Raw genomic sequence first — 27,372 nt, 5'->3', positions numbered from 1 at the left:
CCACCAATCACTTTAAATCTATTTCCCCCTAGTTACTGACCTCTCTGCTAAGGTAAATAGGCCCTTCCTATCCACTCTATCAAGGCCCCTCACAACGTTGTAAATCTCAAGCAAATCTCCCCTCATCCTCCTCTGTTCCAAGGAGAACACACCCAGCCTTTCCAATCTTACCTCACAGCTGCAATTTTCCAGTCCTGGCAACATCCTTGTAAATCTCATCTGTACCCTCTTGAGTGCATTTACATCCTTTCTGTAATGAGGTGACCAGAACTGAACGCAGTACTCAAGTTGTGGCCTAACTAATGTTTTATATAGACCATAGAACATTACAGCACAGTACAGGCCCTTCGGCCCTCGATGTTGCGCCGACCTGTGAAACCATCTGACCTACACTATTCCATTTTCATCCATATGTCTATCCAATGACCACTTAAATGCCCTTCAAGTTGGCGAGTCTACTACTGTTGCAGGCAGGGCGTTCCACGCCCCTACTACTCTCTGAGTAAAGAAACTACCTCTGACATCTGTCCTATATCTATCACCCCTCAACTTAAAGCTATGTCCCCTCGTGTTTGCCATCACCTTCCGAGGAAAAAGACTCTCACTATCCACCCTATCTAACCCTCTGATTATCTTATATGTCTCTATTAAGTCACCTCTCCTCCTCCTTCTCTCCAATGAAAACAACCTCAAGCCCCTCAGCCTTTCCTCGTAAGACCTTTCCTCCATACCAGGCAACATCCTAGTAAATCTCCTCTGCACCCTTTCCAAAGCTTCCACATCCTTCCTATAATGCGGTGACCAGAACTGCACGCAATACTCCAGGTGCGGCCGCACCAGAGTTTTGTACAGCTGCGTCATGACCTCGTGGCTCCGAAACTCGATCCCCCTACTAATAAAAGCTAACACACTATATGCCTTCTTAACAGCCCTATTAACCTGGGTGGCAACTTTCAGGGATTAATGTACCTGGACACCAAGATCTCTCTGCTCATCTACACTACCAAGAATCTTCCCATTAGCCCAGTACTCTGCATTCCTGTTACTCCTTCCAAAGTGAATCACCTCACACTTTTCCGCTTTAAACTCCATTTGCCATCTCTCAGCCCAGCTCTGCAGCGTATCTATGTCCCTCTGTAACCTACAACATCCTTCGGCACTATTCACAACTCCACCGACCTTCGTGTCATCCGCAAATTTACTAACCCACCCTTCTACACCCTCTTCCAGGTCATTTATAAAAATGACAAACAGCAGTGGCCCCAAAACAGATCCTTGCGGTACACCACTAGTAACTAAACTCCAGGATGAACATTTGCCATCAACCACCACCCTCTGTCTTCTTTCAGCTAGCCAATTTCTGATCCAAAGCACTAAATCACCTTCAATCCCATACTTCAGTATTTTCTGCTATAGCCTACCGTGGGGAACCTTATCAAACGCCTTACTGAAATCCATATACACCACATCCACGGCTTTACCCTCATCCACCTGTTTGGTCACCTTCTCAAAAAAACTCAATAAGGTTTGTGAGGCACGACCTACCCTTCACAAAACCGTGCTGACTATCGCTAATGAACTTATTCTTTTCAAGATGATTATAAATCCTGTCTCTTATAACCTTTTCCAACATTTTACCCACAACCGAAGTAAGGCTCACAGGTCTATAATTAACAGGGCTGTCTCTACTCCCCTTCTTGAACAAGGGGACAACATTTGCTATCCTCCAGTCTTCCGGCACTATTCCTGTCGACAATGACGACATAAAGATCAAGGACAAAGGCTCTGCAATCTCCTCCCTGGCTTCCCAGAGAATCCTAGGAACACTGAAGAAGGATCACTGACCTGAAACGTTAACTCTGCTTCTCTCTCCACAGATGCTGACAGACCTGCTGAGTATTTCCAGCATTTCTTCTTATTGTTAAAGAATCAATTGTGTGATATATCTAACTCACCCTATACTAAATCTGGGAATATGTTGTGTAGTCCATTAATTGAGGGTGCACTCAGCAATTTAAAGGTGGACTCTAACTTTCATTCTTAGGTGCATAATGTGTACCACAATCTTACGATATTTATGTATCATGAATATATTGTGGACCACCAATAATGGGAAAGAAGGATCCAATTTGAAGGCTTGTGGTAGTGACAGAATTGTGATAATGATTTCAACTAGACTAAAGTAGGCTGGGATAAGATAAACTTTTGTGGTCAAAATGGAGAGTGAATTATTAAAAACTATGCAATATGGGTTGCTTCATTGTTAAGTTGCATAGTCAACCAAGAAGGATGCCGGATAGGATCTGCATGGGTCCTGGTCACAACTGGGGTCCTGCGTGCCCCTGTGTTGGGACAGTTGCTGTTTGCAATCTATCTGAATTCCTTACATAAGAAATTAATCGGACTGTCACAAGTTTGCTGATGATACGAAAATGTGTACAAGTTTAGGGAATTTAGATCAAATAGGGTGCAGGTTGAATTGGATAAGTTAAGGAAATGGGCTTGCGTATGGTGCATTTTCCTCCTTGTGGGTAAAAGTAGTGTTCTGCATTTCATTCTGGGAAACCTAAGGCTTATGTAAACAAGCCAAAAGACTTGCAGGTTGGTAGGTAAATTGGCCATTATAAATTGTCACTAGTATAGGTAGGGAAATATAGGGACAGGTGGGGATGTTTGGTAGGAATATGGGATTAGTGTAGGATTAGTATAAATGGGTGGTTGATGGTCGGCACAGACTCGGTGGGCCGAAGGGCCTGTTTCAGTGCTGTATCTCTAATCTAATCTAATCTAAGGCAGAGGTACCTGCTGAAGATTACAGAGCTGGAGAGGGACCTAGAGTCATCGCTGATAAATCATTGCGGCAAGACTATCAGTAAGCCAAATAGGGTTTAAAATGCATTGCTGTAACATAACTATATGTTACTAAGAATATTAAGGTTGTACAAGGTCTTGGTACGGCTGCATTTTGAAGTAGTATGTGCCGTTTTAGTCACGGGATGTGACTAGGTTCAGCTATAGAAGAGCACAATCAAATTGATAACCCAGTCAAATGCAACACCCTTGTTCAAAAAAGGATGTAACGATAAGTCCAGCAACTACAGGCCAGTCAGTTTAATCTTGGTGGTGTGGAAGCTTCTTGAAATGATAATTTGGGACCAAATTAATAGTTACTTGGGTGAATGCGGGTTAATTAGGGAAAGCCAGCATGGATTTGTTCAGGGCAAATTGTGTTGAAACTAACTTGCTGGAGTTTTTTGATGAGGTCAGAGAGAGGGTTGATCAGGGCAATGCTGTTGATGTGTGCATGGACTTCCAAAAGGCATTTGATAAAGTGATGCACAACAGACTTGCGAGCAAAGTTATAGCTCATTGAATAAAAGGGACAGTAGCAACATGGATACGAAATTGGCTGAGTGACAGGAAACAGCAGGTAGTGGTTAATGGACGTTTTTTGGGCTGGAGGAAGGGTTGTAGTGGAGATCCCCAAGGTCGGTGTTAAGACACTTACTGTTCCTGATAATGACTTAGACCTTGGTGTCCAAAGCACAGTTTCAAAATTTGCAGATGATACTAAACTTGGAAGCATTGGGAACAATGAGGAGAATAGTGTAGAACTTCAGAAGGACATAAACAGGTTGGTGGAATGGGCAGATAAGTGGCAGATGAAATTTAATGCAGAGAAATGTGAAGTGATTCATTTTGGTAGGAAGAACATGGAGAGATAATATAAAATAAAGGGTACAATTCTAAAGGTAGTGCAGGAGCAGAGGGACCTGGGTATATATTTGCATAAGTCATTGAAGATGGCAGGACAGGTTGAGCGTGTTGAATAAAGCATGCAGTATCCTAGGCTTTATCAATAGCGACATAGAGTGCAAAAGCAAGGAAGTTATGTTAAACCTGTATGGAACACTGATTCGGTCTCAACTGGAGTATTATGTCCAGTTCTGGGCACCATACTTCAGGAAAGATATGAAGGCATTAGAGAAAGTGAAGAAAAGATTCACGATAATGGTTCCAGGGATGAGGAACTTCAAGTACGTGGATAGATTGGAGAAGTTGGGACTGTTTTCCTTGGATAGGAGAAAGTTGAGAGGAGATTTGTTGGAGGTATTCAAAATCATGAGGAGTATGGATAGAGGTAGAGAGGGAAAACTGTTCCCACTGATGGAAGGGTCAAGAACAGGACGCACAGATTTAGGGTCGTTTGCGGCAGCTGTCCCTCGATTTGAAGATGTCATCTACTCAAGGTCATGAGTTTCTGCCATGGGTCTTCAGGTGACTGCAGATCTTTGGGCACATGGGGCAGGACATCCCACGAGGTAGTGGGATCCGACTGCAGGATTAGTTTCCTTTTCGTTCATTCTCTGCTGCCGCTCTGCCTCATCATTAAGGCATTTGGACTCGAAGCATGATGCAGCTTGATGGACAAGTTGCTCCCAATCATCAATGTCAATGCTGCCGTGCTTCAAAGAGAGCTTCAGAGTGTCTTTGAAGCGTTTTCTTAGTCCTCCCCTGTGATGCAAGCCATTTGAGAGTTGAGAAAACATGACACGGTGGGAGAGATGGTTTTCGGCATTCCAGACCCAGTCTCCAGTCCATCAAAGATGGTTTTGCAGAAGTTTTGCCTGAATGCTTGTGGAGCTGGTTTCAAGAAGGACACTAGGATTTGTTCAACGGTCCTCCCATTGAATCCAGATGATGCGACGGAGGCGTTGCTGATGGAATTTCCCTAGCGTTCTTGTGTGTCGCTGATGCACAGTCCAGGTCTCGGTGCAATACAGGAGTGTGGTGACAACAACTGCTCTGTACACTAGGACTTCTGTTGACTTGCGGAGGTCTTTGTTGTCAAACACTTGCTGCCGCAGTTTGTAGAAGACCGAGCTGTCACAGCTGATCTGGTGTTGGATCTCCTTGCCAATCGTGGCCTTTTGAGAGAAGTGGCTGCCAAGGTATGGGAAGTGCTCAACATATTCCAAAGTGTCTCCTTCAACATATATGGGAAGTAGAATATTTGGCTGACCAGGTGTAGGTTGATATGAGTTTTGTTTTGGCAACATTCGAGGACAAGCGAGTTTCTTGTATGCAGAATTGAAGATATCGAGAATGGCATGCAAATCTGGTGCAGAGTGGGCAACAACACTGCAGTCATCCTCAAATTATAGATCATGTATGTCTATGATAGTTTAGTTTTGGCATGGAGGCGACTGAGGTTAAAGAGTTTTCTATCTAGCGGTATTTATTACTCACACCAGAGGGCAGCTGATCTTTGAGGTGAATAGCCAGTGTCAGGAAGATTGTAAATAGTACAGAGGCTATCACACAGCCTTGCTTGATCCTGGTCCAGATTTTGAAGGCATGTTTTTCAGATCTCCCACTCAAGACAGTTGCAGTCATATCATCATGAAGCAATCTGCACTCCTGCCATATACAGTTATGAATGGTAGTGGACAATTAAACAACTAACAGGAGGAGGTGGCTCCACAAATATCCCTATCCTAATGAAGGAGGAGCCCAGCACATCAGTGTAAAAGACAAGGCTGAAGCATTTGCAAACATCTTCAGCCAGAAGTGCCGAGTGGATGATCCATCTCGGCCTGCTCCTGAGGTCCCCAGTATCACAGATGCCAATCTTCAGCCAATTTGATTCACTTCACATGATATCAAGAAACGCCTGAAGGCACTGGATACTGCAAAGGCAACTGGGTCCTGACAACATTCCGGTAATAGTACTGAAGACTTGTGCTCCAGAACTATGTTCCGATGAAGGGTCACTGACCCGAAACGTTAACTCTGCTTCTCTTTCCACAGATGCTGCCAGACCTGCTGAGTGGTTCCAGCATTTCTTGTTTTTATTTCAGATTTCCAGCATCCGCAGTATTTTGCTTTTATTTTAATGTTTGTTTTTTGAAATGCCAATCAAGCGGGCTGCTTTGTCCTGGATGGTGTCGAGCTTCTTGAGTGTTGTTGGAGCTGCACCCATCCAGGCAAGTGGAAAGTATTCCATCACACTCCTGACTTATGCCTTGTAGATGGTGGACGGGCATTGGGGAGTCAGGAGGTAAGTTAATCGCCGCAGGATTCCTAGCCTCTGACCTGCTCTTGTAGCCATGGTATTTATATGGCTACTCCAGTTCAGTTTCTGGTCATTGGTAGCAGCTAGGATGTTGATAGTGGGGGATTCAGCGATGGTAATGCCTTTGAATGTCATGGGGAGATGGTTAGATTCTCTCTTGTTGGAGATGGTCATTGTCCGGCACTTGTGTGGCGTGCAAATGTTACTTGCCACTTATCAGCCCAAGCCTGGATATTGTCCCGGTCTTGCTGCATTTCTACACAGACTGCTTCAGTATTTGAGGAGTCGCGATTGGTGCTGAACATTGTGCAATCATCGGCGAACATCCCCACATCTGACCTTATGATTGAAGGAAGGTCATTGATGAAGCAGCTGAAGATGGTTGGGCCTAGGACACTACCCTGTGGAACTCCTACAGTGAAGTCCTGGAGCTCAGATGATTGACCTCCAACAACCACAGCCATCTTCCTTTGCACTAGGTATGACTCCAACCAGCAGAGTGTTTTCCCCCTGATTCCCATTGACTCAAGTTTTGCTAGGGCTCCTTGATGCCATACTCTGTCAAATGCTGCCTTGATGTCAAGGGCAAACATTCTCACCTCACCTCTTGAGTTCAGCTCTTTTGTCCATGTTTGAACCAAGGCTGTAATGAGGTCAGGAGCTGAGTGGCCCTGGCGGAATCCAAACTGAGCATCACTGAGTAGCTTATTGATAAGCAAGTGCTGCTTGATGGCACTGTTGATGACACCTTCCATCACTTTACTGATGATTGAGAGTAGTCTGATGGGGCGGTAATTGCCCAGGTATGTCCTGTACACAAAAAGCAGGACAGGACATACCTGGGCAATTTTCCACATTGCAGGGTAGATGCCAGTGTTGTCGTTATACTGGAACAGCTTGGCTAGGGGTGCGGCAAGTTCTGGAGCACAGGTCTTCAGCACTATTGCCGGAATATTGTCAGGACCCATAGCCTTTGCAGTATCCAGTGCCTTCAGTCGTTTCTTGATATCATGCGGAGTGAATCGAATTGGCTGAAGTCTGGCATCTGTAATGCAGGGGACTTCAGGAGGGGGCCGAGATGGATCATCAACTCGGCACTTCTGGCTGAAGATTGTTGCAAATGCTTCAGCCTTATCTTTCGCACTGATGTGCTGGGCTCCCCTATCATTGAGGATGGGGATATTTGTGGAGCCACCTCCTCCAGTTAGTTGTTTAATTGTCCACCACCATTCACGACTGGTTGTGGCAGGACTGCAGAGCTTAGATCTGATCCATTAGTTATGGGATCGCTTAGCACTGTCTATGGCATGCTGCTTATGCAGTCTGGCATGCAGGTAGTACCGGGTTGTAACTTCAGGTTGACACCTCATTTTGAGATATGCCTGGTGCTGCTCCTGGCATGCCCTCCTGCGCGCTTCATTGAACCAGGGTTGATCTCCTGGCTTGATGGTAATGGTGGAGTGGGGGGTATGCCGGGCCATGAGTTTACAGATTGTGGTTGAGTACAATTCTGCTGCTGCTGATGGACCACAGCGCCTCATGGATGCCCAGTTTTGCATTGTTTGATCTGTTCAAAATCGATCTCATTTAGCACGGTGATAGTGCCACACAACACGATGGACGGTATCCTCAATGTGAAGGCAGGACTTCGTCTCCGCAAGGATTGTGCGGTAGTCACTCCTACCAATACTGTCATGGATAGAAGCATCTGCGGCAGGCAGATTGGTGAGGACAAGGCCAAGTATGTTTTTCCCTCGTGTTGGTTCGCCCACCACCTGCCGCAGACCCAGTCTAGCAGCTATGTCCTTTAGTACTGGGCCAGCTTGGTCAGTAGTGGTGCTACTGAGCCGCTCTTGGTGATGGACATTGAAGGGTCCCACCCAGAGTACATTCTGTGCCCTTGCCACCCTCAGTACTTCCTCCAAGTGGTGTTCAACATGGAGGAGTACTGACTCATCAGCTGAGGGAGGGCGGTAGGTGGTAATCAGTAGGAGGTTACCTTGCCCATGTTTGATCTGATGCCATGAGACTTCATGGGATCCGGAGTCGATGTTGAGGACTCCCAGGGCAACTCCCTCCCTACTGTATACCACTGTCCCGCCACCTCTGCTAGGTCTGTCCTGCCGGTGGGACAGGACATACCCAGGGATAGTGATTGCCGTGTCTGGGACATTGTCTGTAAGGTATGATACCGTGAGTATGACTATGTCAGGCTGTTGCTTGACTAGTCTGTGGGACAGCTCTCCCAATTTTGCCACAAGCCCCAAAATGTTGGTAAGGAGGACTTTGCAGGGTTGACAGGGCTGAGTTTGCCGTTGTTGTTTCCGGTGCCTAGGTCGATGCTGGGTGGTCCGTCCGGTTTCATTCCTTTTTATTGACTTCGTAGCAGTTAGATACAACTGAGTGACTTGCTAGGCTGTTTCAGAGGGCATGTAAGAGTTATCCACATTGCTGTGGGTCTGGAGTCACATGTAGGCCAGACCAGGTAAGTACAGCAGATTTCCTTCCCTAAAGGACATTAGTGAACCAAATGGGTTTTTACAACAATTGACAATGGTTTCATGGCCATCATTAGACTAGCTTTTAATTCCAGATTTATTAATTAAATTCAAATTCCACCTTCTGCTGTGGTGGGATTCGAACCCATGTCTCCAGATCAATACCCTGGGTCTCTGGGTTACTAGTCCAGTGATAATACCACTACGACACGCCACTTTTACCTCCAATTATTTCTGCTCCCCTCTCTTTTCCCATAGCCCAGAATTTTTTTCACCTTCAAGTATTTATCCAGTTCTCTCTTGACTGTTACAATTGAATGTGTTTCCACTACCCTTTCTGACAGTGCATTCCAGATCACAGCAACTCGCTGTGCAAAAAAAAAAGTTTTCTTATGTCTCCTCTTGTTCCTTTTGCCAATTACCTTAAATTTCTGTCCGGTGATTAATGACACTTCTGTCACTGGAAACAGTTTCTTATTTAATCTATCATAACCATTCATGGTGTTAAACACCTCTATCAAATCTCTTCGTAACCCTTTCTGCCTAAGGAGAACAACGTCTCCTTTGAGTCTCCACATAATTGAAGTCCCTCATCCCTGGTACAATTCTAGTAAATCTCTTCTGCAACGTCTCCAAGACCTTCCTAAAGCGTACTATCCAGAATTGAACATGATACTCCAGCTGAAGCCTAACCAGTGTTTTATAAAGCAGGGGTTCTCAACTTTTTTTGCTCTGAGGTCCCCTTCCCTGTTATAAAAAATTCCAAAGACCACCTTTAACACAACACCATTGTTTTTTTAAGCGAGGCACCTGTCACATAAAAACAGCAGCAGATTTGCGCACAGTAGGTTCGTACAACAGTAAATCAGATGGATCACCATATACAATCAGCATCTAAGCACCAGGTCCACGTCCCAATCTCAAAAAAAATCAACTTTGATGCACCTTGTGTAAGTGATGCCTCTGGGGTCGAACTGCAGTCTCCTAGTGGCGTTGGCAGCTTGCTCTGCCACCCGTGCGATGCTTGGCTTTGTAAACAGCTGCCAGGACTAAGCAGCAGTTAGCTGCAGAGATAGTGAAAGCTGGTCAGATGAGCATTCGCCGACATATAACCCTGGTCATAAAAGCTTAATGTAATTCCCTTGCCTTTGTACTCATTATTCTATAAATAAAGCTAAGGATCCCATATGCTTTTTTAACAGCCTTCTCAATGTGTTCTGCCACCTTGAAAGATTTTTGTACATACTCCCCCAGGCCTCTCTCTTCCTGCACCCCCTTCAAAATTGTACATTTAGTTCAGATTGCCTTTCCTCATTCGTCCTACCAAAATGTATCACTTCATACTTCTATAGTAAATTACATCTGCCATGTTTCTGTCCATTTTACCAGTCTATGGTTTCCTAAAGTCTGTTACAATCAGCCTTATTGTTAACTACATTTCTGGGTTAACTGCGTTCTGGAACCTGTCATACGCTAAGCGCATTGCACTGTTGAACTACAAGAAAGCCCCTAGCGAGTTAACATCCGTAGCACTTAAAGCAGCCAGGAGCGCTGCTCAAAGAACAGCCTGGCGCTGCGCAAATGACTACTGGCAACACCTATGCAGTCGTATTCAGCTGGCCTCCGACACCGGAAACATCAGAGGAATGTATGATGGCATTAAGAGAGCTTTTGGGCCAACCATCAATAAGATCACCCCCCTCAAGTCTAAATCAGGGGACACGATCACTGACCAATGCAAGCAAATGGACCACTGGGTGGTACACTACCTAGAACTGTACTCCAGGGAAAATGTTGTCGCTGAGACCGCCCTCAATGCAGCCCAATCTCTGCCTGTCATGGATGAGCTGGACGAACAGCCAACAAAATCAGAACTCAGTGATGCCATTGATTCTCTCGCCAATGGAAAAGCCCTTGGGAAGGACGGCATTACCCCTGAAATAATCAAGAGTGCCAAGCCTGCTATACTGTCAGCACTCCATGAACTGCTTTGCCTGTGCTGGGGTGAGGGAGCAGTACCACAGGACATGCGCGATGCCAATATCATCACTCTCTATAAGAACAAGGGTGACGGCAGTGACTGCAACAACTACCGTGGAATCTCCCTGCTCAGCATAGTGGGGAACGTCTTTGCTCGAGTCATTTTAAACAGACTCCAGAAGCTGGCTGAGCATGTCTCAGCCTGAAGCACAGTGTGGCTTTCAAGCAGAGAGATCCACCATTGACATGCTGTTCTCCCTTTGCCAGAAATGCCGCGAACAACAGATGCCACTCTACGTTGCTTTCATAGATCTCACCAAAGCCTTTGACCTCGTCAGCAGTCGTGGTCTCTTCAGACTACTAGCAAAGATCGGATGTCCACCAAAGCTACTAAGTATCGTCCCCTCATTCCATGACAATATGAAAGGCACAATTCAGCAGAGCGGCGCCTCATCAGACCCCTTTCCTATCCTGAGTGACGTGAAACGGGGCTGTGTTCTCGCACCTACACTGTTTGAGGTCGTCTTCTCCATGCTGCTTTCATATGTGTTCAAGTCTTCAGAATAAGGAATTTTCCTCCACACAAGATCAGATGGCAGGTTATTCAACCTTGCCCGTCTAAGAGCGAATACCAAAGTACGGAAGGTCCTCATCAGGGAACTCCTCTTTGCTGACGATGCTGCATTAACATCCCGCACAGAAGAATGTCTGCAGCGACCCATCGACAGGATTGTGGCTGCCTGAAATGAATTTGGCCTAACCATCAGCCTCAAGAAAACGAACATCATGGGACAGGATGTCAGAAATGCTCCACCCATCAATATCGGCGACTACGCTCTGGAAGTGGTTCAAGAGTTCAACTACCTCGGCTCAACTATCACCAGTAACCTGTCTCTCGATGCAGAAATCAACATGCGCATGGGAAAGGTGTCCACTGCTATGTCCAGACTGACCAAGAGAGTGTGGGGAAAATGGCGCACTGACACGGAACCCAAAAATCCGAGTGTATCAAGCCTGTGTCCTTCGTACCTTGCTGTACAGCAGCGAGGCCTGGACAACGTATGTCAGCCAAGAGCCAGGTCTCAATTCATTCCATCTTCGCTTGCCTACAGAGAATCCTTGGCATCAGGTGGCAGGACCATATTTCCAACGCAGAAGTCCTCGAGGCGGCCAACATCCCCAGCATGTACACCCTACTGAGCCAGCAACGCTTGAGATGGCTTGGCCACGTGAGCTGCATGGAAGATGGCAGCATCCCCAAGGACACATTGTACAGCGAGCTCGTCACTGGTACCAGACCCTCCGGCCATCCATGTCTCCGCTTTAAAGATGTCTGCAAACGCAACATGAAGTCCTGTGGCATTGATCACAAGTCGTGGGAGTCAGTTGCCAGCGATTGCCAGAGCTGGCGGACAACCATAAAGGCGGGGCTAAGGAGTGGCGAGTTGAAGAGACTTAGCTGTTGGCAGGAACAAAGGTAGAAGCGCAAGGGAAGCACCAACTGTGTAACAGCCCCGACAACCAATTTTATCTGCAGCGCCTGTGGAAGAGTCTGTCACTCTAGAATTGGCCTTTATAGCCACTTCAGGCGCTGCTTCACAAACCACTGACCACCTCCAGGCGCTTACCCATTGTCTCTCGAGACAAGGAGGCCAAAGAAAGAAAATTACATCTGCCATGTTTCTGCCCATTTTACCAGTCTATGGTTTCCTAAAGTCTGTTACAATCAGCCTTATTGTTAACTACATTTCTGGGTTTTGTATCACACGCTAACTTTGAAAATTTCCCTGGATACCCAAGTCCAGGTCATTAATATATATGAAAAATGGAAGTGGTCTTCAAAGGGACCCCGGTGGACACCCCTTAAGACCATAACACCAGAAATAGGATCTGGAGTAAACCATATGGTCCCTCGAGCCAGCTCCACCATTCAGTACGATCATGGCTGATCTCCTGTCTCAACACCTTTTTCCCGTTCATTCCCCATGTCCCTTGATTCTCCAAGAAACCAAAAATCTGTCTATCTCATCCTGAAATGTACTCAATGATGGAGCATCCACAACCCTCTGGGGTAGAGAATTCCAAAGATTCACAACCCTCTGAATGAAGAAATTTCTCCTCATCTCAGTCCTAAATGATCGACCCCTTATCCTGAGACTGTGTCCCCATGTTCTAAATTCCCCAGCCAGGGCAAACCTCTTAGTGTCTACCTCCTCAAGCCCCTTCAGAAACTTGTATGTGTCAGTGAGATCACCTGAACTCCAAAGTGTAGGCTCAGTTTACTCAGCCTCTAATCGTAGGACCACCCTCTTGTCCCAGGAACCAATCTAGTGAACCTTCACTGTCACACTCCAAGGCCATGTATATTTTCCCTTGAATATGGAGACCAAAACTGCACAAAGTCTCACCAAAGCCCTATCTAACTGCAGCAAGACTTCCTTATTCTTGTGCTCCAATCCCCAGCCAACATGCTATTTGGCTTCCTAATTGCTTGCTGTACCTGCATGGTAACTTTCTGTGTTCCCAAGTCCCTCTTCACGTCAACATTTAATAGTTTTATATTTTTTTTTAAAGAATATTCTGCTTTTCTATGACTACCAAAGTGAATAATCTCACACTTTGATTTAGCTATGATTTTCTAAGGCATTGTTAAGACTTTGTCAATAATAGATTCCAGCATTTTCCTGATACTGATGTCAGGCTAACTAGCCTATAGTTCCTTGATTTCTCTCTCCCTTCTTTCTTGAATGGTGGTGTTATATTTGCTAACTTCCAATCCTCTGGGACCAATATAGAATCTCAGGAGTTTTGGAAAATCATAACCAGTGCATCCACCTTCTCTGCAGCTGCCTCTTTTAAAGCTATAGGATATAGCTTCCATCGGGTGCTGGGAATTTATTGGCTTTTTGTTCCTTAGGTTTCACTTTTTCTCTACTGGTATTAATTACTTTAAGTTCCAAACTCTTAATATCCCCTGGTTGCTCTCTATTTCTGGTATGTAATTTGTGGCTTCTACAGTGCCGACAGACACACAATCTTTGTTCAACATCTCTGCCATTTCCTCATTGCCCATAATAATTTCACCTGTCTCAGCCTCTAAAGGACCAATGTTTAGCCACTCCCCTTTTTATGTGCTTGTAAAAGCTCTTACAATCTGTTTTATATTCCAGGCTAGTTTACGCTCTATTTTTTCCCTTTTTATCAACTTTTGGTCATCCTTTGCTGATTTCTAAAATTCTCACAATTGTCAGGCTTACTGCTATTCTTCACAACATTATAAGCCACCTCTTTTAATCTAATACTATTTTAAACTTCCCTAGTAAGCCACAGGTGGATCTTTCTTGCTGAAGTTTTGATTTTTACTGGAACCTATTTTTGTTGAAAATTTTAATAATTTGTTCAAATGTTTCCCACTGACTGTTTATTGCCATACCTTTGTCGATTTACCTAATAAGCCTTAGCCAGCACTCCCCTCATACCTGTGTAATTGGCTTTAAGTTAAGATTCTTACACTGGACACAAGTATATCACTCTTAAACCTAATATGAAATTATGATCTCTTTTTCCCAAGAGAATCTTTTACTATGAAATTACTACTTAACCCCGCCTCATTACAGAATACTAGATCTAAAATAATTTTATATCTTGTTTGTTCCACAACAACTTGTTCTAGGGAAACGGTCACAAAAGAATTCTACGAACTCACCTTCCAGACGACCTTTGCCAATTTTAGTTGTCCAGTCTGTATGAAGATTAATGTCCCCCCATGATTACAAGCTCCAATTATTTCTTGCTTCATGTTCTGTCCAGTGGTGTAATTACTGCTAGGGGGCCTATAAACCAGTGTTTTCTGACCCTTGTTATTCCTCATCTCCACCTATACTGATTCTACTTCCTAATCTTCTGAGCCAAGATCCATTTTTACTACTGTCCTTATGTCACCTTCATTATCAGGGCTACTCCTTTTCCATTCTACCTTTTTTTTTGAAATAATGTGTACTTTGGAATATTAATTTTCCAACCTTAGTCAATTTGCAACCATGTCTGTTATGGCGATGAAATCAAACCCATTTATCACAATTTGTGTTGCTAGTTCATCCATCTTTGTGCATTCACATAAGGAGCCCTTACTTTTTTTAACTACTGTTCTCTGCTGATGCGCTATTACAGTAAACTCTTTATATCTTCCTGTCCTGCTCAGCTTGTCTTTACCTGAATAGCTACTCGATATATTTATTGCCTTGATTTTTCTCTTTAGATTTCTAAATTTCCCTTCACCTAACCCTCCTCCTTCCCACCCCCCCCATTTAGTTTAAAGCCCTATTCACAGCCCTAGTTACACGATTAACCAGGACACTGATCCCAGCCAAGTTTAAGTGGAGCGCATCCCAACAGAGCAACTCTCTCTTTCCCCAGTACTGGTGCTAGTGCACCATGAATCAAAACCCCTTTTTCTGACACCACTGTTTAAGACGCGCGTTTAATTCTCTAATCTACTTGACCTTATGCCATTTGGCGCTTGGTGCAGGTAGCAATCCAGGGATTATTACCCTTGAGGTTCTGCTTATTAATTTAAAACCCAGTTTCCCAACTCCCTTTGCAGAACTTCATTCTTCGTTCTACCTATGTCATTGATTCCTAAGTGGACCACGACAACTTCTCCGTCCCACTCAGTTCGTCTTTAGCCACGAGGAGTTGTCTTTACCCTGTCACCGGGCAGGTAATAATAACCTTACAAATTCCTGGTCATGACTGCAGAGAACAGTATTTATCCCCTGACTATACTTTCCCTATTACTACCACATTCCTTTTTACTTTCTCCACTTGAATGGCTTCCTGTACCATGTTGCTATGGTCAGTTTGCCTATCCACCCCACAGTCCTCGTACTCATCCGTACAGGTAGCAAGTATCTCGTACCTGTTAGTCAAAATAAAGAACGGAGGCCCCTCCACCACTTTATCATGGATCCCCACACTTGCCTGACTATTGACCAACTCAGGTTCTACTTAACCTAAGGAACAAAGTGTCCAGGTAATTCTTCCCCCTCCCTGATACCCCACAATGTCTGCAGTTCGGACTCCAGCTCTGCAACTCTGAACTGAAGTTCCTTGAGCTGCAGACACTTAGGTAAGGTTGTCCGGTATCGCAATGCTCTCCACCAAGTCCCACATGCTGCACTTTGTTCCAGCCTGAAAAGCAACTGTTAACCACTACTCACTGTTTTCTGTCCTTTAGGTAATTTTGTATCCATCTTACCACTATCCCTTTAATTTCATGAGCTTTAATTATATGGTACTTTGTCAAGTGCCTTTTGAAACCCCATATTCACATCAACCACAGTCCCCTCATCAACACTCTTCGTTACTTCATCAAAGAACTCAATCAAGTTAGTCAAATGCAATGTGTCTTTAACAATTCCATGTTGACTTTCATTTCTCTTTGGCCTCCTTATCTAGAGAGACAATGGATAAGTGCCTGGAGGTGGTCAGTGGTTTGTGAAGCAGCGACTGGAGTGGCTATAAAGGCCAATTCTAGAGTGACAGGCTCTTCCACAGGTGTTGCAGAGAAATTTGTTTGTCGGGGCTGTTACACAGTTGGCTCTCCCCTTGCGCCTCTGTCTTTTTCCTGCCAACTACTAAGTCTCTTCAACTCGCCACACTTTAGCCCCGCCTTTATGGCTGCCCGCCAGCTCTGGCGGACGCTGGCAACTGACTCCCACGACTTGTGATCAATGTCACAGGACTTCATGTCGCGTTTGCAGACTTCTTTAAAGCGGAGACATGGACAGCCGGTGGGTCTGATACCAGTGGCGAGCTCGCTGTACAATGTGTCTTTGGGGATCCTGCCATCTTCCATGCGGCTCACATGGCCAAGCCATCTCAAGCGCCGCTGACTCAGTAGTATAAGCTGGGGATGTTGGCCGCCTCGAGGACTTCTGTGTTGGAGATACGGTCCTGCCACCTGATGCCAAGTATTCTCCGGAGGCAGCGAAGATGGAATGAATTGAGACGTCGCTCTTGGCTGACATACGTTGTCCAGGCCACGCTGCCATAGAGCAAGGTACTGAGGACACAGGCCTGATACACTCGGACTTCAATAGCTCATAATTCTCCAAATGCCAATTGAATTTGTCCCAGATGATTGTCTCTAGTTTCCTCATCCCTGATAAACTAGCTGGCCTGTTGTTGCTGGGTTTATCCCTCTGCCCTTTTTTAAGCAGGATGTAACATTTGCAATCGTCCAGTCTTCTGGCATCACTTCCATATCCAAGGAGGATTGAACGATTATGCCCACCCTCACATCCCAGTAACCTCGGATGCACCTGACCGAGACTAGTTGACTTTTGTATTTTGTGAACAGCCCACCTTAATTTGAAGTGCATTGCTTTATTTCTTTTTTAACTCTTTATCAATTTTTATCCCAATATCGCTACTGCCTCCTTCTTTACTGCTACATTGGCAACATCCAAGAGAGATGCAAAGTACTTCAGCCATACTCTTTTTTTATTCGTTCATGGGATGTGGGTGTCGCTGGCTGGGCCAGCATTTTTTGCCCATTTGTAATTGCCCTTGAACTGAGTGGCTTGCTAGGCCATTTCAGAGGGCATTTAAGAGGCAACCACATAGCTATGGGTCTGGAGTCACATGTCGGCCTGACCAGGCGAAGGATGGCAGATTTCTTGCCTTGAAGGACATTAGTGAACCAGATGGGTTTTTATAACAATCGACCAATGGTTTCATGGTCGCCATTAGACTAGATTTTCAGATTTATTAATTGAGTTCATATTTCATCATTTAATACAGGTCAATGCGAGGGTGATGCATTTTGGCGCTGCTAATCTATTTTCCTAATCTCTCATTCCTTTTTTAGATCACCTCAGTACTTTCTATATTCAGCTTAGTTCTCTGCTGTATTATAAATCCTACAATTTTCATAAGCTTCCTTTTCCCATCTCATTTAAAACCTCTATATCTTTAGTCATCCAGGGAGCTCTAGTTTTGGCTGCACTTTGTTTCCCCATCATGGGGTGATGGTGGGAGTATGGAGGTGATGGGGGGGGGGAGGACAAAGCGACAGGAGCGGAATGGGGGGGATGGAGCAACAGGAGGGGTGTGAGGGTGACGTGATAGAAGAGGTTTGGGGGTGAGGAGGATGGAGCAACTGGGAGGGGGTTGGGTGTGGGTGGTGGAGAGGTTGAAATGGTCAGAGACACTTGGAAATATATAGTGCCTTTTGCTACCTTTGGCAGTCCCAATGCATTTCACATTCAATGAACAATACTTTGAAATGCAGTCACAATGTAATGTAGGGAATCATGGCTGTCGTTTTGCACACAGCAAAATCCCACAAACAGCAATGAGATAAGTTACCAATTAAACTGTTGTTTGTGTTGGTTGAGGGATATGTATTAGCCAGAACACTGGGTGAGCTCCCCTACTCTCATTTTGAATAGTGTCGTGGGATCTTTTATGCCCACTTGTGGAGCAACCAGAACTTCAGTTTTACATCTCATCAGAAAGACGATAGCTCTGGGTGCAGCACTCCTTCAGTACTGTTGTGGGAAGAAAGAGAAAAAGCGAAAGAAGCAACTGGAAAGAGCAAAAGAGGAAGAAAAAGGGGTGAGGAAGAAGGAGCGAGAAAGGGAGACAGCGAAGAGGCTGATAGCGAAAGAAAAGACAGAGTTGGAGGGTAAGATCAAAGTCACGAGCGAGAAACTTGAAAAAAGGGGAAAGAAGTGAAACCGAGCAGACAGAGGAGAAAAGAAAGTGAAAGAAAAGAGCAAAGGAAAAAGTGAAGGAGAGTTAGAGAAAGTGAGATGCTGTGATGTTTCTGTGGGGCTATGTTTAAAAAAAAAAGTTTGAGAATTACTAATATGGCAGATGATCCCAATTTACACATACGCATATACAAGGGTTTATTTTTGAAGTATGAACTACAGTTTCAATTCAGCAGTGCTGGAGATTGAGGACAAGGCGATACCTTCGTGATATGGGAGAAGGGAGAGAGTCATCTTGGCGTGCTGTCGAGTAACCCTGTTGAGCAGAAGAGGAGAAAGATTTTCTGGAAAGAGGGGAAGGGAGCAATATTCTCTTCAGTGGTCAGAGAGAAGGAACTCCAAGAGGCAGCAATCTTTATTCGTGTTAGGTGTAGAAAATGGTTGTTACTGGGGCTTAGCAGATCCATGTTTATAATGCATTGTGCAACTCAACCTAAGAAAGTCAAAAGAAGATCTGTTGCATACATTTTTTTAAAGCCAAGGTTTAAGCATAAACACATTCCTGCACCCTATCTATAGCCAGCAGGAAAATGAGACTGATTTACCATTTCCAAACTAATTTTCAAACTAAATTTACATTCCTTCAAAAACCTGTCCCACCAAAGTAATCAAAAATCCCTTTTTTTTTTAAACTTCTTGTTGGCATCTGTGGATGCACATCTTACCAGATTGGACCCGTGATCCTCGGTTCTCAACCCATGTCTCTCCAACCTTCTATCCAGAGGGATTTGCTGTTCTTTTCAATTGGCGCAGCTTGAGTTTTGGCTCAGAAATGCTGAACCACACCCCTGGCTCAGGCAGGAGCCAGGCTCATCCCCCTCTAGTACAGACTGTAAAAACTATACATTTAGATGAAAATTGCTCTATTATACATGTCCGTGAGAGTAAGTGCCATTTAAAAGAAAACATTGCAATAAGAAAAAATATACTTGCTTTGCAAAATATAAATGACAGGTATAAACTTCTATCATGGACTGGCATCCCTCATCTCCCTTTAATAAGAGCCACCCCATGTTACCTGCAAACAGATGCATTGGAAAGAGTGGGTATCGAGAAGTTTGAGGTGCTCTCAAATGGGAATTCACAGTGCTGGTGTTTCAGTAAAGCATCCATACCGTTGCAGTTTTACTCCAAACTTTGCATGTGCTTATTTTCGTTTCGACAAATCTTAAATTTCAATCCTTGGACAATATTGCCATAAGGGAACCTGTGAGAACACAGATTTTCATTTCAATCCAAAACTGCACTTTGTGTTTTCTGTGAAATTCTATTAACTCTACTGCCTTTTAATGGGGCTGGTTTTTGTGGGTTGGCGCTAAGTTTTTAAGCCTGACCAAAACATTATTCCCACTCATTAGGGTGAGGTAGTGGAGAAATGGAGTCTTCTATATTTTTGTATGGTTCTGCAAGCCACCTGTGTTGCATGTGGTGCGAGGATTGCTGATATTTGAAACTTAAACACCTTCAACTCCTCCAAATGAAGAACAGAACAACTTCTGTGCCAGATTACACTTTACCCTTGTGCTGCATGCATGGGTGTTTTTCAGAGCATTTCAGAAATGTAGTTTTCCTGTAGGAGTTTTTGGAAAACATACTCCTTTAGAAATCCCAAAGATATACTTATGGAATTTCTGCGGGGGTTGCTCAGTGCCATTTCTCCAGGGAATCTTCTGAATTTACAGCAAAAGATGGGAAAGCCCCATAAAAATTCTACTGCATCGTTTACATAAGTTAACTTGCAGTTCTAATTGTGTTTCTCTTCTTATTCTCTTGGTCCCCACCCAGAACACATACGTGTGTGGTTGCAACGCACAACAATAGGATTGGGTTTGGCCATAATACTGTTGAGTAGAACAACATGCTGACACTCTAGTGTCTAGGCACACATGAAAATTGGCTGTTTGGGCAAGACAGCAGACATCAGCTCAATCCACATGGAACCTTCCCAAGGAGGACTCCATGGGCGAGGGAGAGAAAGGAGAAAATCGGAAGTAATGCCAGCATTTTGATTGCTTGTAATATCGTACAAATAGTCCTAAAGAAAATTCCCATAAGCTCTGCATAGCTCTATTAGTACAATATGTGATAGCAATAATAATGTGCAAAGCAGCCATATGTGAGTTGGCTTTGTTTTTTTAAACCACACCAGTGATTATTTCAACAGTAGGTTTCAATTCTGCAATCTGTTCTATGTGTATTCACTGTTTCAGTAGTAATTTTCATTGTTTTTTTTTCATAGGATGTGGGCATCACTGCCAAGGTCAGAATTTATTGCTCATCCCTAATTGCCTTTGAGAAGGTGGCGGTGGGCTGCCCTCTTGAACTGCTGCAGTCCATGTGATGTAGGTACACCCACTATACTAGTAGGAAGGGAGTTCCAGGTTTTTGACCCAGCGATAATGAAGGAACGATGATATAGTTCCAAATCAGGATGGTGTATGACTTGTAGGGAGACTTGTAGGGAAACTTGTAGGTGGTGGTGTTGCCATGCGTCTGCTGCACTTGTTCTTCTAGGTAATAGAGGTCGCAGGTTTGGAAGGTGCTGTCGAAGGAGACTTGGCGAGTTTCTGCAGTGCATCTTGCAGATGGGACACGCTGCCACTGTGCTTCGGTGGTGGAGAGAGTGAATGTTGAAGGTGGTGGATGGGGTGCCAATCAAGCGGGCTGCTTTGTCCTGGATGGTGTTGAGGTTCTTGAGTGTTGGAGCTACACTCATTCAGGCAAATGGGGAGTACTCCATCACACTGCTGACTTGTGCCTTGTAGATGGTGGACAGGCTTTGGGGAGTTAGGAGATGAGTTATTTGCTGCAGAATTCCCAGCCTTTGACCTTCTCTTGTAGCCACAGTATTTATATGGCTGCTCCAGTTCCGTTTCAGGTCAATGGTAAGCCCCCAGGATGTTGTTGATTAGGAATTCAGTGATGGTAATGCAGTTGAACGTCAAGGGAGATGGTTCGATTCTCTCTTGTTGAAGATGGCCATTTCCTGGCACTTGTACATACAAATTAGGAGTAGGAGTAGGCCACTTGGCTCCTCGAGCCTGGCTGATCTAACTGTAATCTCAACTCCACATTCCCGCCTACCCCTGATCTCCTTTCACCCCCTAGCTTATCAAGAATCTATCTACCTCTGCCTTAAAAATATTCAAAGACTCTGCTTCCACTGCCTTTTGAGGAAGAGAGTTCCAAAGACTCATGACCCTTGGAGAGAAAAATTTCTCCTCATCTCTGTCTTAAATGGGCAACCCCTTATTTTTAAACAGTGACCCCTAGTTCTAGATTCTAGAATCTCCCTCAAGAGGAAACATCCTTTCCACATCCACCCTGTCAAGACCCCTTAGAATCTTATAGGTTTCAATCAGGTCGCCTCTTACTCTTCCAAACTCCAGCGGATATAAGCATAGCCTGTCCTACCTTTCCTTATAAGACAAACCAGCCATTCCAGGTATGAGTCTAGTAAACCTTTTCTGAACTGCTTTCAATGCATTTACGTCCTTCCTTAAATAAGGAGACCAATACTGTACACAACTCCAGTTGTAGTTTCACCAGTTCCCTGTACAACTGAAGTATAATCTCCCTACTTTTATATTCAATTCCCCACGCAATAAACAATATCATTCTATTAGCTTTCCTAATTACTTGCTGTACCTGCAATTCATGCACTAGGACACCCAGATCCCTCTGCATCTCAGAGCTCTGTAATCTCTCACAATTTATATAATATGCTTTTTTTCTTCCTGCCAAAATGGACAATTTCACATTTTCCCACATTATACTCCATTTGCCAGATCTTTGCCCACTCACTTAACCTATCTATATCCCTTTGTAGCCCCCTTATGTCCTGTTCGCAACGTACTCTTCTACTTATAATAAAAGCAAAATGCTGCGGATGCTGGAAATCTGAAATTAAAAACAAGAAATGCTGGAAATACTCAGCAGGTCTGGCAGCATCTGTGGAGAGAGAAGCAGAGTTAACGTTTCAGGTCAGTGACTCTTCTTCAGAACCAGTTCTTAAAATACCACTCCTGTAAAATTCAATCATATTTTGATCGTTACTGCCTAGGGGTGCCTTCACTATGAGGTCATTAATTAATACTATCTTGTTGCACAATACCAGGTCTGCTGTAGCCTGCTCTCTGGTTGGCTCCAGAACGTGCTGTTCTAAGAAACTATGTGTGGTGTGAATGTTAATTGCCACATATCAGGCCAAGCCCGAATGTTGTCCAGGTATTTCTGCATGTGGGTATGAACTGCTTCAGTATCTGAGGAGTTGTGAATGTTACTGAACACTGCAATCATCCGCGAACATCCCCACTTCTGACCTTATGATGGAGCAAAGGTCATTGATGCAGCAGCTGAAGATGGTTGCGCCAAGCACACTTCCCTGTGGAACTGCTGCAGTGGTGTCCTGGGCTGAGATGATTAGTCTCCAACAGCCACAGCCTTTGTGCTAGGTATGACTCCAACCAGTGGAGAGTTTTCCCCCCCCTATTCCCATTAACTTCAATTTTACTAGGGCTACTTGATGTCCTATCTGGTCAAATGCTGCCTTACTGTCATGGGCAGACACCTTGACCTCACCTCTGCAATTCAACTCTTTTGTCCTTGTTTGGACCAAGACTGTAATGAAACCTGGAGCCAAGTGGCCCTGGCAAGACCCAAACTGAGCATCGGCGAGCAGGTTATTACTGAGTAAATGCCATTGATAGCACTGGCAATGACACCTTCCAGCATTTTGCTGATGATTGTGAGTAGACTGATAGGGCGGTAATTGGCTGGGTCAGATTTGCCCTGCTTTGTTTTGGCAGGTGTTACGACCACGCTGGGAGTAATGCACTGTTAATTCAGTCCCACTACTCCACAGGTCACAGCATATCAAGACCAGATAGTAGGAGGTCCAATCTGAGAATTGTCTAGGCCTCCTTCTGTCTCATCCTCACTATTATTTTCCTTCTCTATAGTTCCCATTACCTGACCTACCTGTACTGGCTTATCCTCCTCCCTGCGATAATATTGCTTTAACATATTGAAATGACACAACCGATTCTTCTTCCGGCGATCAGGGGTGTCAATCAAGTAATTTACCTGACCCACTCTTTTGATCACTTTATATGGACCACTGAACCTTGCTTTTAATGGTTCACCCTGTAACGGTAACAATACAAAGACTTCACCCCTTTGTTGAAAATTTCGGGTCTTTGTGTTCTTGTCTGCCCGCTTTTTCATATTGGCTTGGCATGCTTTGAGGTGTTACTGAACCACATTGCAAGCTTTCATGAGCCTCTCCTGGAACACACATACATAGTCTAGTATCGTAGATTCATTCCTTTGTTCTAAGAGTCTGTCGTTGATGAGTTTTAGAGGACCTCTTATGTCATGTCTGTAATTCAATTCAAAAGGACTAGAACCTGTAGACTCATTCAGTGAATCTCTGATAGCAAATAAAAGAAAGTCTAGTCCTTTATCTCAATCATGCGGATATTCATGGCAGGATGCTCTAATCATTGTTTTGAGAGTTTGATTGAATTCTCTAAAGCTCCCTGTGTCTGTGGGTGATATGCTGAAGATTTTAACTGTTTGATACCCAAATTCCCCATGACTTCTTGAAATATTTTAGACATGAAATTAGAACCTTGATCCAGTTGAACTTCAAGGGGAGGCAGTGATGTAGTGGTAATATCACTGGACTAGTAATCCAGAACCCAGAGTATTGCTTTGGGGACATGGGTTTGAATCCCAGCACGGCAGATGGTGAAATTTGAATTCAATTAATAAAATCTGGAATTTACAATTTTTTTTTTTAAACAGCTAGTCTAATGGTGACCATGAAACCATTGTCGATTGTTGCAAAAAACCTATCTGGTTCACTAATGTCCTTTAGGGAAGGAAATCTGCCGTCCTTACCTGGTCTGGCCTACATGTAACTCCAGGCCCACTGCAATGTGGTTGACTCTTAAACGTCCTCTGAAATGGGACACTCAGTTCAAGGATAATTAGGGATGGGCAACAAATGCTGGCCTATTCAGCGATGCCCACATCCCACAAACGAATAAAAAAAAAATTGCTAATCCATATCTCGTAAAGAATTGGGTTAAATACTACTTTAGCAGTAATTGTTCTCACAGAATCACAGAATAATACAGTGCAGAAGAGGCCCTTCAGCCCATCGAGTCTGCACCGATGCACTAAAGACACCTGACCTGTCTACCTAATCCCATTTCCCAGCACTTGGCCCATAGCCTTGAACGTTATGACGTGCCAAGTGCTCATCCAGGTACTTTTTAAAGGATGTGAGGCAACCCGCCTCTACCACCCTCCCAGGCAGGGCATTCCAGACCGTCACCACCCTCTGGGTAAAAAAGTTCTTCCTCAAATCCCCCTGAAACATCCCGCCCCTCACAAACTTGTGACCCCTCGTAATTGTCCCTTCAACTAAGGGGAACAGCTTCTCCCTATCCACCCTGTCCATGCCCCTCATAATCTTGTACACCTCGATCAGGTCACCCCTCAGTCTTCGCTGCTCCAGCGAAAACAACCCAAGCCTATCCAACCTCTCTTCATAGCTTAAATGTTCCATCCCAGGCAACATCCTGGTGAATCGCCTCTGCACCCCGTCCAATGCAATCACATCCTTCCTATAATGCGGCGACCAGAATTGCACACAGTACTCCAGCTATGGCCTTACCAAAGTTCTGTACAACTCCAACATGACCTCCCTGCTTTTGTAATCTATGCCTCGATTGATAAAGGCAAGTGTCCCATATGCCTTTTTCACCACTCTATTAACCTGCCCTTCTGCCTTCAGAGATCTATGGACAAACACGCCAAGGTCCCTTTGTTCCTTGGAACTTCCCAGTGTCAGGCCATTCATTGAATACTTCCATGTCACATTACTCCTTCCAAAGTGTATCACCTCACACTTTTCAGTGTTAAATTCCATCTGCCACTTTTCTGCCCATTTGACCATCCCGTCTATATCTTTCTGTAACCTAAGACACTCAACCTCACTGTTAACCACTCGGCCAATCTTTGTGTCATCCGCAAACTTACTGATCCTACCCCCCAGATAGTCATCTATGTTGTTTATATAAATGACAAACAATAGGGGACCCAGCACAGATCCCTGTGGTGCGCCACTGGACACTGGCTTCCAGTCACTAAAACAGCCGTCTGTCATCACTCTCTGTCTCCTACAGCTAAGCCAATTTTGAATCCACCTTATCAAGTTACCTTGAATCCCATGTGCATTTGCTTTCTTGATAAGTCTCCCATGTGGGACCTTGTGAAAGGCTTTGCTGAAATCCATGTAAACTACATCAACTGCATTACCCTCATCGACACACCTGGTCACATGCTCAAAAAATTCAGTCAAATTTGTTAGGAATGACCTCCCTCTGACAAAGCCATGCTGACTATTCCTAATCAAATTTTTCCTCTCCAAGTGGAGATAAATTCTGAAGGAGAGAATCTTCTCCAATAGTTTCCCTACCACTGATGTGAGACTCACTGGTCTGTAGTACCCTGGCTTATCTCTACAACCTTTCTTAAATAGTGGGACCACATTAGCTGTTTTCCAGTCCTCTGGCACCACCCCAGTGGCCAGAGAGGGATTAAAAATTAGGGTCAGAGCCCCTGCAATCTCCACCCTCGCCTCCCACAGCATCCTGGGACACGAATCGTCTGGACCTGGAGATCTGTCCACTTTTAAGCCTTCCAAAACCTCCAATACCTTGTCACTACCTATGACAATTTGCTCAAGAACCTCACAGTCTCTCTCTCTAAGTTCCATATCTGTATCCTCATTCTCTTGGGTGAAGACATGTGAAGTGTTCGTTCAACACCCTACCAATGTCCTCTGGCTCCACCCACAAATTTTCCCCTTGGTCCCTAATGGGTCCTACTCTTACCTTGGTTATCCTCTTCCCATTGATATATTTATAGAATATCTTGGGATTTTCCCTACTTTTACCAGCCAGAGCTTTCTCATATCACCTCTTTGCTCTCTTAGTTGCTTTCTTAACCTCCATCCTACACTTTCTGTACTCCACTAATGCTTCCATTGATTTGCTCGTCTTGTATTTGCTAAAAGCCTCTCTTTTCCTTCTCCTTGTACCCTGAATGTTTCTGGTCATCCATGGTTCTCTGGGCTTGTTGCTCCTACCTATTACCCTAGAGGGAACATGTTGGGCCTGTACCACCCTCATTTCCTTTTTGAATGCCCCCCCCCCCCCCACTGCTCTTCTATACATTTCCCGACAAGTAACTCTTTCTAGTCTACCTTGGTCAGATCCTGCCTTATTTTACTAAAATTTTCTCTCCCCCAATCCAAAACCTTGTTTTGCAACATGTCTATTTCTTTCTCCATAACAAGCCTAAATTGTACCATGTTGTGGTCGCTATCACCAAAATGCTCCCCCACCAACACATCAACCACCTGTCCGGCTTCATTCCCCAGAATTAGGTCCAGCACTGCACCCTCCCTTGTTGGATCCTCTACATATTGAGCTAAAAGGTTCTCCTGTATACATTTTAAGAACTCCACTCCATCTAAGCCCTTAACACGATGACTATCCCAATTAGTGTTGGGAAAGTTGAAATCACCTAATATAATTACCCTATTATTTTTACACACTTCTGCAAATTGCGCACATATTTGCTCCTCAATTTCCCTGACTATCTGGGGGTCTATAATAAACACCTAGCAATGTGGCTGTCCCTTTTTTATTCCTAAACTCTACCCATAAAGCTTCATTTGATGCCCCCTCCAAGATATAATCTCTCCTTACTGCAGTAACTGACTCCTTAACTAATATTGCAAGGTCCCCTCCTCTTTTACCCCCTCCTCTGTCTCGCCTGAAGATTCTACATCCCGGGATATTGAGCTGCCAATCCTGCCCCTCCCTCAACCATGTCTCCGTGATGGCTACTATATCACAATTCCACATGTCAATCCTTGCCCTTAACTCATCCATTCTACCTGCAATACTCCTGGCATTAAAGTAGAGTCCTTCCATCCTGGTCTTACTCCCTTGTAACTTAC

The 27,372-nt window shown here is 44.5% G+C and overlaps 1 protein-coding gene across 3 annotated transcripts in view; it reads left to right on the top strand.

Moving 5' to 3' along the window:
- The window catches only part of dym (dymeclin), a 712,143-nt gene that overhangs the window by 416,838 nt on the left and 267,933 nt on the right, over positions 1 to 27,372 (top strand). The window lies entirely within an intron of this gene.

Source organism: Heterodontus francisci, chromosome 1, assembly GCF_036365525.1.
Source record: "Heterodontus francisci isolate sHetFra1 chromosome 1, sHetFra1.hap1, whole genome shotgun sequence".
In the NCBI taxonomy this organism is placed as follows: Eukaryota; Metazoa; Chordata; class Chondrichthyes; order Heterodontiformes; family Heterodontidae; genus Heterodontus; species Heterodontus francisci.
This window is presented reverse-complemented; position numbering and strand designations above follow the sequence as displayed.